The following is a 21,485-nucleotide window of genomic DNA, read 5'->3' as shown; positions in this document are numbered from 1 at the left end:
AATCTTCGTCGTCATCTTCTCCTCCTCCGGCTCCTCCGTGATGGTGGTCGTTGTCGAGATCTTTCTTATCGTTCATGTCCTCATGATGATGAGTAGTCCTAGAGGAAGAGGAGGAAGAAGACATCATGAGCAAAGAGGTCATATCTCGAGTACTAGGGCTTGGAAGGCCTATCCGTAGAGAAACGGTGACGTCATGGTCATCGTCATCGAGATTATGATCATCTTGTTGGTGATGATGACCGTAGTCAACATCCATGGAGGTCGAAGGCGGTTCTTGAATTAGGTCATGGTGGTTTTGCTGTTTGTTGGCGGGGCTAAGGCTGAGGAGAGGGAGGGCTTCACGGAGAGGAGGGGAAGGAGGAGGAGTTGGTGGTGGACGGCGGAGGTCTCCGGAGTAAGGTATCAAGAAGAATGGAGAAGGAGGAGGAAGGTTAGTGGATGAATTAAGATAATTGTGAAACGGGTTGGGCTTGAACCAGCCTGTGAATAAATTGGAATAAGGATCAGTCATGGTGAAGAGAGAAGGGAATAATTTTTTACTCTTTTGGCTTGTGGGATTATCTTTATACAAGAAGACACAAGGATGGAGATGAAGATGGAGATTGTGATGGGATGGGATGGGATGAGAGAGAGAGAGAGATTATGGAGTGATTTATTTTGTTCAACCTGGAGTGGAAACTAAAAAACAGACTTCAACCCGCAAAAATATATGAGCAAGTCAACTACGAATGTATATTAGTCGCAAAGTAATTATTTCATTCAGATATATATGTAGGCCCTTATTCTTTGTTCAACTTACAATTTTCTTGGGGTGTAATTAACTTACAATTATTAACTGGAACTTTTCTGTTTACCGTTTGATTTCATTTTTCCTTTAAACCGTAAGAATTCGAACTTTTGATCCTTAACCAAAATTGTATGTCTAATTATACATTGATCACAACGGAGGCAATGCAATACCATTTAATGATGTAAATAAAGTTTGTTCATATATATGCCATATTCAAATCTAAAGTCACGTACTTTAATGTGGAACTATGGCCAATAAAAAAAAAGACAATGCTTGATATGATAATTTGTTGATGTAATCTTTTAGACTAGGAGCATATCTGATGTAAAATTTCATTTTTTCAAATGGAATAGAAGAAAAAATAGAGTAAAATTACTCTAACAACACAATTTCATATTTCATTCTATTTCACTCTATTTTAGAAATGATAAAATGATAAAATTCTCTAAAACAAAACAAATGATAAATTTTTTAATTCTTTACTTTTAGTTACAGATCTGGTTTGATTATTAACAAATTAATTATAGATATTGTCTCCGTTGTGTTATAGGGGTTTTGAATTACTAATTTACCATTTTAAAATCATGCAAGTATACGTACTTCGTATCTATGGGTTATATGCTTAAAACAACGGGTTAGCCTAAAAAAAACGGGTTAGCTCCACACGACTAGCTTAAAATGTATTAGTAAGAAAAACTAGGTTAAGTAGAGATTAAATGACTACCTATTGAGATTAGGGCTAGCTAGGTTGAAGAGTATAAATATTATTATCATGCAAAAGAAAACCAAGCACCAAAAACAGTAAGTTTTAGCCAGTATGACATAAAAAAAGATACTCCATCGTAATAAATTGGCTGTATGGAATAATTGGAATTTATTATATCTAATATGAGTGAAACAGAATTATTTAAATAGAAAAAGAAACATAAAGTACGTATTTGGAAAAAATGATAATAAAGCATCTGAGGTGCAGATACATCATCACACAAAGATAATGCCACTCCTTTCTGGAGATCTGCTCTCATCCCAAACAAAATGCAAAATTTCTTATCTTAAACACCTTTTCTCCCAGAAAAAAAAACAGAAGGCCATTTTAATCACTTTGGACCTTGAAAACAAGATAAATTCAAGGATTAGATACTCATTTATAGATAAATAAATATATTAAATCAAAGTTTAATATATTTATTTTAATCACTTTGGACCTTGAAAACAAGATAAATTCAAGGATTAGATACTCATTTATAGATAAATAAATATATTAAATCAAAGTTTAAAATAAAATATTATTTACTTTTACCCAATGTTTTTAAATCTGATCCGACGTTAAATGGATGGCGCTCTGAATCATTGGGTCATCAGGTCAACTACAAATCAACAGTAAGTTAATAAATGAAGTAGTTTTATCATATAGATAAATGAATATATTAAGTATTTTCTAAATGTTTTTATAAAAAATAGAATAACAGTTTGGATATTTAGAAAATACTTAACTTTAATTTTTTATATTTTATTTCATTTGACATACAAATATCGAAAAATAGTTTAGACTATCTAAATAAATTTTATAACATGCTAAGAGTTATGAAATTTAACAAATTCATTAATATTTAATTATCTAATGTGAATAATAAAATTAAACTTCAAATCTAAAATAAATCAAAAGTAAAACATCATTAACAAACTATCGATAACAAAAATAAACTAACACTAAATCAAATCAACTAATTTTGATTTCTCTACCATCGTTCAGTTTATATTCTTCAAATAAAAACTATTAAAATAATAAATAAAAGTTATATATTAGTTTAACTGGTAACTGAGTTCCGGGTTTTAGTGAGTTTTTACGTGTTTTATTGGGTTTTTAAATTTTGATTTTTTCACAAAATTCAAACCAAATATATTTTGGGTTATCGGATTTATCGGTTCAACTACGGATCCAAATAGGGTTTTCAAAACACGAGTACTTTTACCCCAACGTTTAGTTTTAAGAGGACATATATATCACTATAGTGAACAGTTTTACAAAAGAAACAAAAACAAAAGGCATACACAATATCAAATTGTTTCTTTTTTTATTTAGTATTCAATAATGACTTATCTCAACAGATTGATTCTTAAAATAATTTAGAAATCTAAACCAAGGGTACAATCGATTTTAATATTTAAATTGTATAAAATACAAGAAAAGAAATGATAAAAATACTGATAGAAAATATTTGTATTTTTAATTGCCTAAAACGATACTAATACCATAAATTTTTAAGTGTATGATTTTGTGCTAAAATGAGCTGTTATCCCACATTTTTGCTAGTTTTTACATCTGTTTTAGCGTATACACTTTCACAAATGGCTGTCCTCATCATAGATCTCTTAATCATACTAATATAAAAGGGATACAAAGTTAAAAAACACATATAGGAATTCGACAATTAATAAAAATTGCTAATCAAGTGCGAGGACCCTAGAGAAAACTCAAATTTAATTGCAATAATTAAGCTGTTGGGGTTGTGATTGTCTACTGTTATTATACTTACATGCATGATTAATCCGATAAAACCATTATATATTATTATTATTATTATTTTTTGCTTATGTTATTACTTATTCCATTTTATTTTGGGAGATATGATTTGACAAAACCAAAAAGAAACAAAATTCCTCTAGAAAGAAGGAGAGAACAATTGCATTGGTGCGCATCAATGGTCGGCTTCCCCTCAAACGGTGAATGTCCGCAGATCCTGTCTCAGTGTTCCTTTCTTCTCCAATAACTCTACCCAATATCCATCTATAATTCTATATTAGACGCACACCAACGCAATTAAAATATTGGCAAATCGATGAACAATGGAAGAATGAATTATTGGTCGAAGAAACGCTGAAGATAACTATTTTCATTGTCGATGAAATACAAACAAATCCTTGTTTGTCTTTTTCTTTTTGGGTTATGTAGAATTCATGAGTGTATTATAAGGGAGAATTGCTAAAACTAACCTAAATATTGAAGTCAAATACATTGGTGTACCCCAATTTCAGTCAAATGCAGAACCAACCTAAAGGGCTGATGAAAATACTATTTAGTCTTTATGACTAAACAAAAAAACGGGGTTGTATTTACGTTTCTATCCTTTTGGAAGTCTACATGTAGAAGACTGAAGTCTACATATTTTTAGACCTCCAGCGAAGTCTAAATTGTAGACTTGATGTGTAGTCTACACCAAAATTTAATCTACTAATTTAATTTTAAAATTGCATAAAAATAATTATTGTGATAGATTTGAACTAATCATCAATATAATAGATAATATGAAGTAACTATATTAATATTGTATATAACTGAACAATTTTAAGGAATATATACTAAATTGGTAACCATATGTTAAACCATGTTCATAGTTTAGAAACAAAAAATTGTAACATGTTATGTCTCTTAGTGGTAAATTTTTAGGGTTAGACTTTAGATTTTGATTTTTTTTGTTTTATTGACTTAAATCTGCTTATTAATTTTTTGTAGTTTATATTTTGTGTAATTTTGATATTTGATACAGTAAAGGAAACTTTTTGATTATCAAACAAACTATTTAGGGTTTGAGATTTGTGGTTTAGGGTTTCGTAGATCTACAATAAAGTCTATAATGCCAGAGACGTCGTTTTCAGTCTATATTTTTAAATTTTGTTAACAAAAAATTATTATTTTAAATTAAATTGAGTTTTAAGAATAAAATGTGAAATCACATACTATAACTATTAAATAAAAAATAAAAATAAAGTTCAGTAAATTTTATGTTAAAATTATTAAAACAATAATGAATTAACAACAATAATAAAATTATCATTGTAGACATTCAATAAGGTCTACTACGTTACAATAAAACCTACTCTTAATTTTTAATTTTAGTAGACTTCAAAAGAAGTCTACAATGTCGGCAATCTTTTAACCTAGTTACATTTATGTCTCCATATATAAATGAAATTTACACAATCTCTCTCTAAAATGGCTGCACAATTTTATAAAACTCTCTCACTTCTCTCTAAAACTCTCTCCCTTCTCTCTAAACTCTCTCATTTCTCTCTAAAATCCTCTCATGTTTTTCTCACAAAGTTATGTTGTCATTTTAGGTATTATGATTCATGGTTTTCATCTTCTCCTTTAAAAATGTAAGTTTTAGATCTATAGACTTTAAATGTGTATTTTTATGTTATTTCTTTCTCACATATCTTTTTGCAGGTATTACCATTGATGGTTTTCATCTCCTCCTCTAAAATGTAAGTTTAGATCTATAGATTTTAAATGTGTATTTATAAGTTTATAATCAAATAAAGTTATAGATCAAACTCTGTGCATTTACTTTTATACTATTTTATCTGATAAATTTTATTTTAAATTATTTTCAGATTTAAAACTGTTTTTCATATTTCAAAATGTATAGATTTTTTCAAATCTGAAAATTATCTGACAGTGTAGACTTTAAATGAAGTCTGCTTATAAAGTTAACTAAACCACACATTTTAAGTAGACTTCACTGGAAGTCTACCAAAATATGATTTTAGTCTTTTTCTTATGCTTTTTTAATATTTATCTTATTTTGCAGGTATTTTCTTCCATGGTTGTTATCTCCTCCTCCAAAAGATGTAAGAATTACATTTATAGATTTTAAATATTTCTTTCTGTAATTATATTAAAATAAAGCTACATATTCAAACTCTATGTCTTTAGTTTATTACTATTTTCATATAAATTATATTTTCTAAAGCTTTTAGATTTAAACTTATTTGATATTTTTTAATATATACATTTTTCAGATTTATTATTTTTTTCTATATGGTAGACTTCAAATGAAGTCTATCTAAAAGTCAGGGCTGGTAGACTTCACTTGAAGTCTAATAGCCTTGATTTTTAAGTAGATTTCATTTAAAACTCACTCAAATATTATTTTAATTTTATTTTATTTCTCATAAAATTATTTTATTTTGCAAATACTCTCTTCCAAAATTTTCAAATCATCTTCCTAAAAATGTAAGATTTACATTTATTCATTATAGATATATTTTGTGTTTATATTGAACTAAATTTATAGATTCATATTTTATATTTTTTCTTTGATACAAGGTTGACAAAAAATTAGTTTTTGAAATATCTTCAGAAAAAAAAAATTTCAAATTTCTAAATGTACAATTTTGGGTCTGAAAGTTTTCCGTTAGTGTAGACTTCAACTGAAGTCTATTGAACAATAAACTTTAAGTAGACTTAATAAAAAGTCTACTAAAATATAATTTATTTTTGTATCTTATTTTTTTCTCATAAATTTATCTTACTTTGCAGGTACTTTTTCCAAGATTTTATTTGAGGCATCAAGATTATGAAAAATCAAACACAGTCAAATAAATTCCTTTGTAATATTTTCTCATAATAAAATATTCATTTTTAATAATTTTGGATGCATAATCAATAAAAATTGTATTCACTTTTAGTTTTATTTCACTTGTATGATAGTATTAATTTGTTGTTAGATATTGATTTTTTACAAGAACTAATCAACCAAACAAGTGAAACCACCATGAGGTAAAACAATAACTAACACACATGTGAGTAGAAGAAAATCTAAACAAAAATTTCAAGAAATTTTAAGAGTAAAACTAATCACAAATTTTTGCAAAAAAATTCAAGTGTATAATTATAACACATTAACTTTTGAAATTCATCCAAAACCATTAAAATTTACTAACACACACTGTAACATAACTATATAGTAAAAATATATGATGATTAATACACAAATGCACTTCTAATAGAATTTATGACGTAGACTTCAAATGTAGTCTACATTCTTAAATTTAGAAAGACGTCTACACTTGTTATATAACATATATCCAAACCAAAAATTTGTAGTGTACTTAGCTTTGACTTGATACACAAAGACGTACAAAGTGTGTATTAGATAACTCAATCAAATTCTGCACTTGTCGATCATTCGTGACATGCATAAGTTCACCATGTGTACAACCATCATATATACAGAACATTCTCCCAACTCCAACAAAGAGCCTGTCTCCACTCATTCTCCGTATACGGCCGGTAATTGAGTCATTGTCTCCAAAAAAATACAAGTTTACATAATTAACGAATAAATATTTCATGTTTCATAAAACTACAAACGTAGACATACAAATATGTCTACAATTAACACCTAACAACATAGTAAAATCAAAAGTACTATAATTTCATAATTACAACTGTTTTTCTTTTTAAAATCACTCAAACCCATTAGGGTTAACTAACACACACTTTCAAACAAAAAAATCTACCAAAACATTTATGAATAATACATAAATTCAGTTTTAATTTATTTTCCTATGTAGACTGTTCAATCAGTCTACGACAGTGTAGACGTTCGTTTTAGTTTACATTTGTAGAAACGGTCAAATAGGTCTACTATTTGGGTTAGTTTTTGCAATTGAAAATTTTACGGGTTACTTTTTTTATTTGACCAGAACTCATCCAAGTTTTGACTTTATACATTTAGACTTCCTTTTTAGTCTACCACATAAAAAATGTTAGTTTTTGTTATTGACCAGAACTCATCCAAGTTTTGACTTTCGAAGGTAGATTTCATATGTAGTCTACATGTTTCAATTTTTTTTGAAAAAAGGTTAGTTTTGCAATTGACCATTGTTTGATTTTCGAATGTAGATTTCATATGTAGTTTACAGATTCGTAGACTTCGCATAAGGTCTAACTTCAAAACCCATGGGTTGGTTTTGCATTTGACCAAAATAAATATGTAGACTTCACGAACAGTCTATATTTTTTTGTGAAAAATGCGTAAACTGCATTGGAAGTCTACAATTTAAAAAATATTTATTTTATTTAAAAATATTTTAGTCAAATACAAAACTAACCCTATTCAACGAAGTCAATGTTTTGGTCAAATGCAAAACTGACCTTAAGTAGACTTCTTTGGCAGCCTACATTTCGTAGACTTCTTTTGAAGTCTACTTAAGAAAGTCAAAAGTGAGGTCAAATGTAAAACCAACCTCTTTTACGTAGCCGTCTTGGTAGGTCTTCGTAGATTTTTGTTTTTGTAGTCAAAAGTAAGGATGTAGACTGCTGGGGAAGTCTGCGTTACAAAAAAAAGTTAAAAAGTCAATTGCGAAACTGACTTGTTCGTTGACAAATAGACGGAATCGTACGTCTACACATTTGTGTAGACATATAAAGCAGTCTACCATCGCGACACAGACTGAAAAAGTGGTGAAAACCATGTAAACAACTACCTTTTGCCGGTGTGAACCTCGATTCCGACCCTTTCAACCGTCCAAACTCATAAACTGAGCAAAAGGAAGCATCTTTGACGATTTACTAATGAAGAAACTCGAAAATGTGAAATTTGTGAGATGAAAATGAAAGTTGTGAGAGTTTTTTAGATAAAAATGTAGAGGGAATGAAAGATTTGTTGAGTTAGAGAAGAGAAAAAGTGGTTAAAATTGAGTTATTGAGCTTTTATGAGCTCAAACATGGTGGTTCAATGGTGGTTGCAAAATTGATGATGATGGCATTGTTGTAAATAAGAAGAAATGCTTAGGGTGTAATAGGTTTTTTCTCATTTTCGAAAATATTTAAAAAAAAAATAATAATAGCAGTTTTGTAAATATTTCGAAAACATAAGGATGGTTTGGAAAATTCATTGATGAATAGTAATGAGAAAAAAAAAAGGGTTAGTTTTGCAATTGACTTGAATTCTTAGGTTTGTCTTGATAAAAGCCCGTATTATAATTACTAAATGCTTTTCGAATATTGACAGTCACAAGCAATTTGTATCTACAAGAGACTGGCCCCTCCAATCCAGACCCTGTAACTATTTTTTTATACCTTGTGACTATTTTTTTTTTGCTAAGAAACCTTGTGACTATTTGTATCTATGTGTTTCTATATATAGCAGAGAAGGAGAGAGAAGCCATCACCATGCATGGTTCAATGCGGGTTTCCCCTCTTTGTGCTATTAGGTTTTATTTTGGATGTGACGTTTTATGTATTTATGATAAAACTAAAATTTATGTGTGATCATGAGATTATTAATCTATATAGAACACATATATCTTGCATGTGATATTTCTATTTTGAACAGTTTGATGGATACTACAATAAAGGTTTAAATAGTGATTATGTTTGCTGAGGTTGAAATGGTAGAACCGCAATAAATACACACATATATTTTTAAATCAACAATTAGTCGAAATTTCATAGTAGTATACTTTTGGAAATTATCATTTGAACTTTTGAGTTAGTCTACTTTTTATTCATGGTTTACTTCATTTGCTTCGTTTGTTTTCTTCATTGACCATATTTGTACTCGATCTATCTGTTTTTGTGTTCTGCACGACTATTTCCATTATAAACTTGGACCCTATACAATTGTGCAGATTAATATATAATGTGTTGGTGGGGACATTGTAGAAGAGAAATAGTAAGCTATTAAACTGTTTTGGACAATTCAAACTTAAAGGAAGTGTACCACAAACTCTAGGATTCACCTAATGTATATATTACCAACTATTTTGATTACATTTACACGATCGCATACACACAACACTCATGACAATATAGTACTTACTTACATAATTTGGTATGATAGATAGGAGCGTATTTTATCGTTTAAGCTATCATTTTAGTATTTATTAATACAATCATAATTCTGTATATAAGAACATCGCCGCTAGGTTGTTAAATTCCCAATTTTCTACCTTTTCATCTAAAGCAAAAGGGTGAATATGTTACAAAAGGAGGAAAGATGAATGCAGCACTCAAATAAAGTTTAAATAAAATCTTTAGACCACCTTTTCTTGTTTGGTGGGTACACATACGAGAAAATTAGTGAAATTCAAGAAAGCAAGAAAGAAAGAATTGCTTCAATGATCTAAACTTTAACAAAAAGAAACAAATGCTAAATAGATAAATCTAGACTAAACTACAGTGAAACCTCTATAAATTAATAATGTTGGGACTACACCAAAACTATAATTTTTTATTAATTTATAGAGATTATTAATTTATCGAGATACTAATTGAACCAAAAACTCAATTTGGGACTATAAAATTATATTAATTAATTGAGATATTAATCTATCAATTATTAATTTAAAGAGGTTATACTGTACTTCAATGATTTAAGTGGAAATTTTGTATATTCTTATATGCTTTTTTTTTGTTTTCATTTTTTTTTTGAAACATGTTTTCATATTTTTCATGCATCATTACATTCCCTATTAAAGCGTCCTTCTAAGACATGATGTAATATAAGAATTTACGTCATATATTGTAATTATATATTAGTTAGTTTGGACTGTTATGTATCATAGTTAATGGAAAGCCCATAATCTAATAAATTTGTTTTACTGGTTAAAAAGAGATCGATTTTGCGGGATACACAAAAAATTTCGATTCATAGACTTGGTCATGTCACAATATGTTCACACTCATACTGTCATACAGTAATATTACATAAGTGGTAAGAAATCGTGGTGAAATCATGGCTATTGTACAAAAGACACGAAATAATTATAGCAAAATCGTGGCTGTTGTTACTATATTACTGTTTGTGGCCATGTCGTGGCTATCATAACCACAGTTTAGCCACGAATTTTCTTTTATTGTGACTAGTTTCTAAAGCGTAGCTGACTATGGATAACCCGTGGCTGCAATGGCACGACATTGACTTACCGCAGATTTTTACTAGTGCATGTCCTTGAATTCTTAAGTTTGATTCCTAGCTCGAAGGAGGATAAAGTTTGCGACCAGGTCAAATACATGAGAGGTTAGATTACAATCTATAAATCTTAATTGTCCAGATTTTTTATTTTATTTTGGGGATTAGCTTTTCTATACATCACTTTCAAGAACTGAGGTTGACTTGGATATTTTAGTTTCAACAATTTTTTTTGTTAAAGAAATCAAAAAATTTACTTCTCTAGTTTTAACAACTAAAAGCGAAATAGACGAATGTACTTATTCATAATTGTGCAAATAGAGAGACATAGTTATTAACGAAGTCCACAAAGAAATCCAATTAAAACATATATACTATATTCATACTTGTGCAAATCTAAAAATGTTCCGATACACCGTTCAGTCTCTTACTCGCGATCATCCATGACTGTCTATAGGGAAAATTGTGGGAAATCGGCTTATTCATACATCAACAGATGCTTGCGGTCCCGATCAGTACATACATTAATGATATGTGCTAAAACATACATCAATTGAGATTTATTTTAAATTTCATATACAAACTAATAAAAGTAGACTAAATCATATATTGACAATTTTTCTGTTAATCAAACGTTTAGAGATGATGATATATCATTAACGGAAGCTTTTGTGTCACTAAATTGTTTATTTACGATTTAAAATAATACTTATTAAAATTTGTTTTACCAAATCTATTGAAAGTGGTATTTGAACCCAAGATGACCCAGGTAAATGTACGAACACTAAACCACTGTGACAAACTGATTCACTGTCTTTATTCTCTATGGTTTAATATATATCTTTGTAGATATTTAATTCTGATATTTCTTCTTCTTCTTCACATCTTCTCCAATTTTTATACCATAAAAATTATTAGTGATTTCATTTCATCAATTATATATATTTGATTATTTACATTATCTATTAATTATATAATATTGCTAAAAATATTAATAATTATGAAAATATTAATAATAAATAAATTTAATTGTAAATTTAAATTTACTTTAATTATAACAGATTCTGTTAAAAACATCTAACAAAATTTTACTAAAAATTTTAAATATTTTTAAATTAATTTATTCATTAATTTCGTAAGTATTAATCTAATATTTTATTATAAAATTAATTTTAAAAAGTTATAAAAACAAAAAGTAATGCTATGCTATTTTATAATTTTATAACTATAGTATATATTATATTAAAATAAAAGTAATATATATATATATATATTAAATATGAAAATTTATTAAATTTATAATAGCCCTAAAAACATCTTGCATAAACTCACCCAAATTTTTAAACATATTTGTTAGAATTAAAAGTAAACTTAAATTTACAATTAAATTTATTTATTGTTAATATCTTCATAATTATTTAGATTTTTAGAAATGTTATATAATTAATAGATAATAATAAATAATCAAATATATATAATTGATGAAATAAACTCACTATGAATTTTTTTATGGTAGATAAAAGTTGGAGAAGATGGGAAGAAGAAAAAAAATATCAGAATTAAATATCTACCAAAGATATATTAAACCATAGAGAATAAAGATAATGTATTGATTTGTCACAGTGGTTTAGCGTCAATAAATTTATCCTGGTCATCCCGGGTTCGAATCCCGTAAAAACAGGTTTGGTAATATTAATATTTTTTAATATTTATTATTTTAAATCGTAAATAAACAGCTCAGTGACACATAAGCTTACGTTAATGACATGTCATCATCTCTAAACGTTTGACTAACAGAAAGTGGTCAATGTATGACTTAGCCTATTTTTATTAATTCGTATATGAAATTTAAAATAAATATTAATTGATGTATGTTTTAGCACATGTCATTAGTATATGTACTGATCGGGACCACAGACCTCTATTGATGTATGAATTAACCGATTTCCCATGAAATTGCATGTACAGAAGTAGTAACGCGACCTATCGCGAGCGTTATATTTAGTACAACAAAACGTTCATATATATAGTCTTTTTTTTATAAAGGCTTATCATATGTATATTTATCGGACAAAATAATTCCCTTAATTTTTTCTAAGCGTAAACTTGATTTTATTTTTAAACCATTAACAAATAGAATCTGTTTGGTCTCCAAGACTTTACTCTGTAATACACAACAAAACTTGTTCAGAATTCATATTTCAATACTATCTATGCACTGTTACCATCAATTATATCACTGCTTCGAGAATCCACGGTTACTCAAAATCCAAGAAACTCGGTTCAAAATAAATCTCGATATGGGTCTACTCATCCTAGCTTAGTAATAAAATAAATGAAGCGACCATATTGTCTATATGCTTTGGGTTTGGGGAAGAAAAGAGTCAATAGTAGTGAAACATGCTAGCATTTTTGCAGCGATGGAGGGCATCAATCTAAGTGGAACGAAACCAGATATATAATGCTAGATTAACTCAAAACTATATATTCAGTATACATATTTGAGAAATGATTTACAATATGTCATAATCACATTGGTTTTAAAATTAAAATAATGACAAAACATACGTAACAATAGTGACATACATGAAGTTAATTGTGACATAAATATTTATATTTAATGTTGATTTATATTTTTTGTAAGTTGTTAGAATATGATAATAACTCATTAATCATCATTAATACAACAGTAAAATATAATAGTATAAATAGAAATATAATAATATTTTACAATCTTCAGAATATTATATTATTTTATTTTATAAATATATATTTTTATTGCTAAAATAATTCTTCAAATTTTAGGTACTTTAAAAAAATTATAATTTTATTATTTCAATACTATTAGCTTTTTTATAATCTACAAATTTTAGAAATATTATTTAGTTTTACGTTTTGATATATACCTAACAATATTTTCTCTTAATGTTATAAAGTTGATTTGGTATATTTTAACCAAAATAAATAGATAAAAATTGTTTCAAAAATATAATTATATATATTAATAATATAAATTTAAATTAAATTATTTATTTTATTTTTTTACATATAACTAAATTAAAATTAAAATAAAATCTTGTAAGAAAGTAGTAAACTCTAAAATTAATATAATTTTATTTAATGTAGTTTAAAATTTAAAACTTTTATTTCTTCACATGGTATATCAAAACACCTAATTTATAGTTAATTTGTGAAAAAGTAGTAACGATCACTTAGTAAAAAAGAAAATAGTAAGATTTAATAAATAAAACATTTTTAAAATAGATAGAGAGTACAACGTAGTAAAAGAGATGTCAGGACGTGATTGACCAAATTTACAAGGGGAACTTTGGAGACAGCACTAGGGACAATCCCAAGAGTGAGATTGATGTATTACTATGGATTGGTGACTCAAATCAGAATGAGTTAAAGAAGAAAAAAAAAACCTTTTCTATTTGTTTTTGGGGTATTTGTTTTGGGGTATCTGGATCAAAACCCAAATAATTTTCAAGATAATACCAATAACTAGTCTTTTTTTTTGTAATTACTGATAACTAGTCTAGTTTCAGATTTTTAAATGAAGTTTAGAATATGTTTACATTTTCGTCTGGCCAAGTAAATGACAAAACATTTGCTATTTTGTAACATCTTAATTTGTGATATATATAAAACAATTAATAAAATTGATTTGATTATCTGTGTCATTAAATTGAAATTATCTTTTTGGTTAGAGGTTCATTTAGAAATCTAAGTCAAACGTTTTTAGGCTGGAACAGTAGAAGGATGAATGACCTATCAAAAAGTTATTCACGATATTGGCGAGTAAAACCGAAGCACGGAGAAAAATTATAAAGTGATTGCATTGTTAGTAAACAATACTATCAAGCCTCTAAAGATTTAACACACCGCCATCACACAAAATATAGCCCACAGACCGAATGAATAACTGTGGAAAATCCATTAACCGTGAACAATCAGGAATGTTACATTTTACTTGTTAAAAATTTATACAAATTGAATATGATTTAAGCAATCATATAATTAGATCGTCCACCTGACCCACCCTAACGACAATCAGTTAGAACATATAGTTTGAAAATATATACTTTCATTCAAATATTTCATAATATTTTTTGGTATTTATGTAAACAGAATTCTATGGAAAATTTTATTAATAAATAAATTAAATGTAGTTTCAAATAATAATTAATTTTAAATGTAAAACTCAAATGCATATAAGAATATTATGCAGAATATTGATAAATATTATTATGCAGTTAACTTCATAAAGTTATTTTCATTAATCATTAGTGGATTTGAACTAACTTATAAAGTTTTAATGTGAGTTATATTATAAATAAATATATACATGTAATAAAAATAAATAGAGTCATCTTATCTATTAATAAAAAATCATGACATTTTTCATGTGTAGATTTTTTATTTAAACCATCTCTTGAAAATTTATTAAATATATTTTTTGTATTACATCATAATATCACAACAATAAATCTCATATTATATCCTCCAGTTTCATGTACAAATAAATTATGTAGAATTATGTTATTATTATTCATCATTTTATGCATTGTACATATATCAATATTTATATAATTAATGTGTTAACATACATGCATTGATAAATATACAATATTTTTCAATACAAGATATATATTAAATCATATATTGGTTTTATAATAAATCGGTTATGATATATATATACACTATAGTGTATATGAAAAATTATATTATTTTAGTGCAAATACTCATCTGTAACATAAGAAAATATATTTTGATTATCTTAGTGTAAAAATACTATATATTATTTTAAATTTAAATATAGATAATATAAAATTTAAAATATAAATAAATACAAACGAATAATAAAAATAAATTTAAATGAATAATTTGAATAATTTTTTTTAATATTTGATTCGATTTTATTAAAAAAATGGATGTGCTCATTTAAATATGAATAGACATAATCACAACTATAAATCAATATTTAGTTAAATCATAATAAAACTATATTTACAAATTTAAACAAAAATAATCATCCATACCAGAATATCGGGTTTATAAATGAAAAGAATATCAAAATATTCCTATAATATATTTTCTTTAAAATAAATTTAAAATATTTATTTTCCATTTTAATAAATAAGTAAAGTTTTCTATTTGTAGACAAACACAATCTTCATTATCTTTTTGAAAAAATTATTTACAATCTTCATTATCTTATCATTTATTTTTATTACACATAATTAAATTATTTACAATTTTGATCATTGAATATCCAAATATTTTAATAATTATATTTCCAAACCTTGCGTTATCTTATATTAATGATTTCTCAATAATATATAACTAGGTGTTGTTCCCGCACATGCGGGAATAATCTTTTTAAAACTAATTATTAATTTATGTCTTATTAATTTTAAAATTATTATAATAAATATTTTTTTATGCTTTAATAAAAAATTTAAATCAAATATAAATATATATATATATATATATATACATTTATTATTGTGATAAACTTTTAAAGTCACATATATATTATAAATGTTTTAGAAAATATTTTATACAATTAGTTTTGATTGGTTAATATTTAATTATTTATTGTTCTGTATCTGAATCTTTTATAATAAAAAAAATATTATTTCCAGATAAAAACAATATATATATATATATATATGTAATTATCTTATTTATGTTTTTAAAGTATGTTTTATTTTGATGATTTTATCATATTAGTTTATAATCAATTAGTGAATATAACTTATAATCTAATATTATTAATATACAATTATTTTTCACAATATAATAAGAAAAATCCCTAAAATTATGAAAAATATGACACATGACAAATCACTTTTTGATTGATTAATATTTAATTATAAATTATACTATGTCATAATCTTTTATAATAGAAAATATTATTTTCCAGGTAACAAAAAGATAAATATATGAATTATCTTATTTGTTTAAAAATATTTTTTTTTTCATATTTTATACTCAATTAGGAAATATAAAATTTAATCTAATATTATTAATATAAAATTCGTTTTAAATATATAATAAGTCAAATACCTAAATTTATGTTTATTACTGTGAAATTTTTTAAAAACACTTATATATTAGAAATATTTTATACAAATATTTTTGATTGATTAATTTTTAATTATAAATTTTTTTATACCTTAATGTTTTATAATAAGAAAATATTAATTTCACATAGCAACATTATATATATAAGAATTATCTTACTTTTAAAATATGTTTCAATGATTTTATCATATTAGTTTATAATCAATTAACTAATATAACTTATAAACTAATATTATTAATATAGAATTATTTTAATTATATAATAAATAAAAAACCTAAAATCATAAAAATATGACACATAAAAAATTACTTTTTGATTGATTCATATTTATTTATAAATTGTTTTATGTCTTAATACTTTATAATATAAACATTTGATTTTCTAGATAACAATAAAATATCTATATGAGAATTATCATTTAAAAAAATATAATAATATTCTATATTAATATGTAATTTCGTTTTAATTATATCATAAAGGGAAAATTTAAATCAAATACCTAAAATTATGGAGAAGCTGACACATAAGCAATTATAATCAATTAACTAATATAACTTATAAACTAATATTATTATATATAGAATTATTTTAATTATATAATAAATAAAAAACCTAAAATCATAAAAAATATGACACATAAAAAATTACTTTTTGATTGATTCATATTTATTTATAAATTGTTTTATGTCTTAATACTTTATAATATAAACATTTGATTTTCTTGATAACAATAAAATATCTATATGAGAATTATCATTTAAAAAAATATAATAATATTCTATTATTAATATGTAATTTCGTTTTAATTATATCATAAAGGGAAAATTTAAATCAAATACCTAAAATTATGGAGAAACCGACACATAAGCAAAATCACTTCATAAATAATAGTATAGATAATTTAGTTGGTACCAATTATTTCAAGAAAATCCCTGAGGAAACCGCTAGCCTATCTTATATTAACACACACTACAAATATTATTAAACTTCACAATGAACTTTGAATTAGTTATTAGTTTAGGTGTTGCAAGTGTTGAAATTATTTGGCATATAAAAACTGTGATTCATTAAAAACAAAAATAACAAGCATATTATTTTGATATGAAACATGTATATTTTTAAAACATATGCATTGGTCTACACAAGCATACTATATGCTATGTTTTATATATGTACAGAAGAACTGTGGACGGTGGAAGCGTGAATATATTGCTATTATCCTAAATGAATAGAAATCGCTAACACAAAACTATTCATTTTTCATAAAATTTGCTTTGATCCTTGATATTTTCTAATATGTAAACAGATATATAATATATGTATTTAGATATCCATATACATATATTTAGATTATATTTTTAATTATAATTTTAGTTTATTTAACATATGTTTAGTGGATGTGTGGATAGAGTATTGAGTAGAGAGGGAATTATTATTTTTATTCAGTTTCTTTAGGAGTCAAAATAGTTAATGTTTTTTTTGTTATGACTTAGTTTCCAACGTTATTATTTATTTGTTTTCTCTCAAAGTTTTTATTTATTTATTTATCAAAGTTTTTATATTTTGATTTGTTTTTTCTCAAAGTTTAAGATATATTAAGCAAATATAATTACTACAACCAATTATAATATTTTCTTTATATTTTAACCATTATATAGAAAAGTATATGGACATAAGAAGTGTGGACGGAAAATTGTAGACATGTAAAATAATATGTTAACAGAAAAATGTGGACATGGATGGGAAAAAACCATAGAAAACTCTTATATACAAACATAGAAAAGCTCTTACATATATAGTTTGTCAATTTAGTCTGTAAATATTTAATAGGGTAAGTGTGGATAGCTATATGTGGACATATATGGACATTGATGGGATTTTGTAGATATAGTTTCGTGCTATATATATTTCTACATATCACAGAAGATTTTGTGGACTCCGTTTTATGGACATACATATATGTAGAGAATTTCATCCAAAACTTTAAAAGCTTTTTTTGTGTTTTTCTATTTTTGATGTTTTAGTCCATATAACATTTAAATTGTTTTCTCAATAAACTAAGTTATCGTACACATTTTATTTTAAAACTTAAAAAGTGACAACAACAACAAAACAATAAACAAATGTTTTTACAAAGAAACAAATATAAATTCAATCCATAAAAGATGAAGACTTTGTACATAAACATATACACACACAAATTATATATAAAGAAAAGAATGAAGCAGACTTCTCTAACGAAAGAAGAAATAAATGAAAAAAGAAATAGAAAAAGGCTTTTGTTTAGTTAGAATAAAATGTGAGAGCTGATTTTGAAATTTGAAACAGGAGAGAAAAATCTTTTGTTTAGTTAGAATAAAGTAAAATACTGAGAAGAGATAGCAATTGAGTTGTGTATTTTGTTTAGGATAGTTAGTTTACTTAAAAGGGTAAACTAACATATGACCACTGGTGGAATTTATATGGGGTGATCACCAACTCTACTGGATGCTTTGGCGGGTTCCTCAGCTAAGTTCTGATAGTGGCGCTAGTTGGATACTCTCGAGGTTTGGGATACCAGAATCATAAAAAAAAGTAAAAAAATAAACCACACAGAAAAAATTGTATCAAAAATAAGAAATACCTCGTAGTGTAATTGCAAAATCATAATGTGTCTTTAAGTGTAAATTTTTCTATTTTATATGCCTACAAAATTTTGATTATGATCCAGTCCACAGAAATAGATTAAAAGGTATGAAACATAAATTAAGTAAATTAAAAGGTACAATATTATTAAGAAAACATAAGACCATCTCCAGTAGAACACAAAAACTTATTCTATATTTCACTCTATAATAGAGTTACTCTATAAACAGAGTGAGTTATAGAATAATGTTGATTTTCTAATATATAGTGAAAATCAACATTACTCTATAATTCATTATATTTATAGAGTAATTATATTATAGAGTGAACAATTGTAGCAAATCCAATCTATAATAGAATTACTCTATTTTAAAATAAAATATAGAGTGAATTTTTGTGTACTATTGGAGATGCCCTAATCCAAAACCTACACAAGATTATTTAAGAAAATAAAAAGTACCAAACATAATTTAGGTGAAATAAATACAAAAGTGAGCTAATAGCATCTTTATTGCATGTAAACACACATCAAATCAGATCAAAAAGTCACTAAAGATGCAGCTCTTTCCACTCCAACCGTTTTCTCAATAGGTCGGCAGATATATAACTATTAATGGGAGCACAGTCTATAGTATAACTTTAAAACCACAGAGAAAATCGGGCAGTAGTAGGCTAAGTCCAAAAAGTCAGTTTCTCCCTGACACAGTTCCCGATGCAAAATCGCTGGGGCCTTTCTGGCCATGCTTCCGCCGTGAAACCATCATCTCCAACCTCCGGAGATGCTCTCCTTCCTCCGTCATTCCCCCCTGACCCCCCGGATCCAACCCCTCCCCTCCCTAGCCGCAACTCCACCCAAATCCCGTGCTGAACTTCGTAGATCCCATCTGAGCCCTTCCTCTTCTGACACTGTTATGACCCAGGCTGATGTCTCCACTAATGATGTTGTCATTCCTGAGGCAACTACCCAATTTGGCTCACTAGCTGAAATTGAAACCCTAACCACTGTTCCTGCAACAGTAAAACCTATTGTTGTACCTTCAACTACAAGCTCTTCTGTACCTGTTGAGGAGCCTGATATCACAATGACTGATTCTGCCCAAACCGTTATGAGAGTCAACCTCCCAAACCAATAACTCTCCTCTGGTCACTAACCGTGCTGCCCATCCTCAACTTCCTCCTTCCCTCCAGCCCGCCTCTGTTATCGCAAACCCACCTTTATCTCCTTCCCCTATCAGCTCCGCTCCCCCTCAACCTTCCATTCCCCCACTGCCCCGCAACCGCCTCTCCTCCTCCCACCTACTTTTTCTATGCCTTCCTCTACACCCTCACCTCCAACACTTGCTGAGAAACTTCGAGTCAAAGGTGACAAATCTCTCAAAAGAGTAGCTCCTGTAACCATTTATGATACTAGTAGGCCTCGAGTTCTAATACCGGATTCAGTCTTTCAAAAAGGAGCAGAACTTCATAAAGATTTCATTATCTGCTACTTCAATGGCCGTCCTCCACCGTTTAACCAGATCCAAAGCGTCCTTAGCCATATGTGGGGGAAGGGCAGGAGACTCGAGATTCACAACAATCCTCTGCAAAGATCTGCAATTTTTCGAATTCCGAGTGAGTACTTGAGACAAAAGATATTGGAAAAGAACATTTGGTACGTGGGTGACTCATGTTCCATACCGCTCAATGGTCGTCGGAGCACTCATCAGCGAGGCCTCCTCTCAGTTCCATTAAGATTTGGGCTCATCTTACCGGAGTTCCACTTGACCTGCGGTATCAACACGGACTCAGTCTAGTTGCTGGATTAATTGGTGAACCCAAAGAAACAGATGACTTCACTCTTAACCTGGTGAGTCTTACCTTGTCACATGTAAAGGTTGAAGTCGATCTCACCAAGCCTCTTCCGAAAGTTGTTGAATTTGTAAGGCAAAGTGGTGAGGTAGTGGAGGTGCATGTTGACTACCCGTGGCTTCCTCCTACTTGCTCTCATTGTCATGAGCTTGGACATGTGGTAAGGAATTGTCTGACATTTGTTCCACCGAAAGACAATCCATCTACCCAATCCAATGCCCCTCAATCCAATGCTGCTTCTGCTCCTCTGCAAGTTCAAAGAAAACAGCTTCTGCAAGTCAGAAAGAAACTCCAAAAAAATCTGTAGGGACTATGCAGTATGTTGCAGTAAAGAAAACCATGCCTAAGGCTACTCCTACTACTCCTACTACTCCTACTGTTCCACCTCTAATCCCATCTCTCTCCCTTTCCCTCCCCTCCAGCCCCT

At 27.4% G+C, this 21,485-nt stretch overlaps 1 long non-coding RNA gene across 1 annotated transcript; it reads left to right on the top strand.

Annotated features, from left to right (window-relative positions):
- Positions 1-4,591: 4,591 nt before the first annotated feature.
- On the top strand, positions 4,592-6,219 carry LOC130511524 (uncharacterized). Its single transcript, XR_008944999.1, has 4 exons — positions 4,592-4,948; positions 5,019-5,056; positions 5,383-5,422; positions 6,114-6,219. It is a non-coding gene; the product is annotated as an uncharacterized LOC130511524 (long non-coding RNA).
- Positions 6,220-21,485: the final 15,266 nt, after the last annotated feature.

Source organism: Raphanus sativus, chromosome 4, assembly GCF_000801105.2.
Source record: "Raphanus sativus cultivar WK10039 chromosome 4, ASM80110v3, whole genome shotgun sequence".
Lineage (NCBI taxonomy): Eukaryota > Viridiplantae > Streptophyta > Magnoliopsida > Brassicales > Brassicaceae > Raphanus > Raphanus sativus.
Note: the sequence above shows the minus strand (reverse complement) of the source record. Positions and strands in the feature narration are given on the sequence as shown.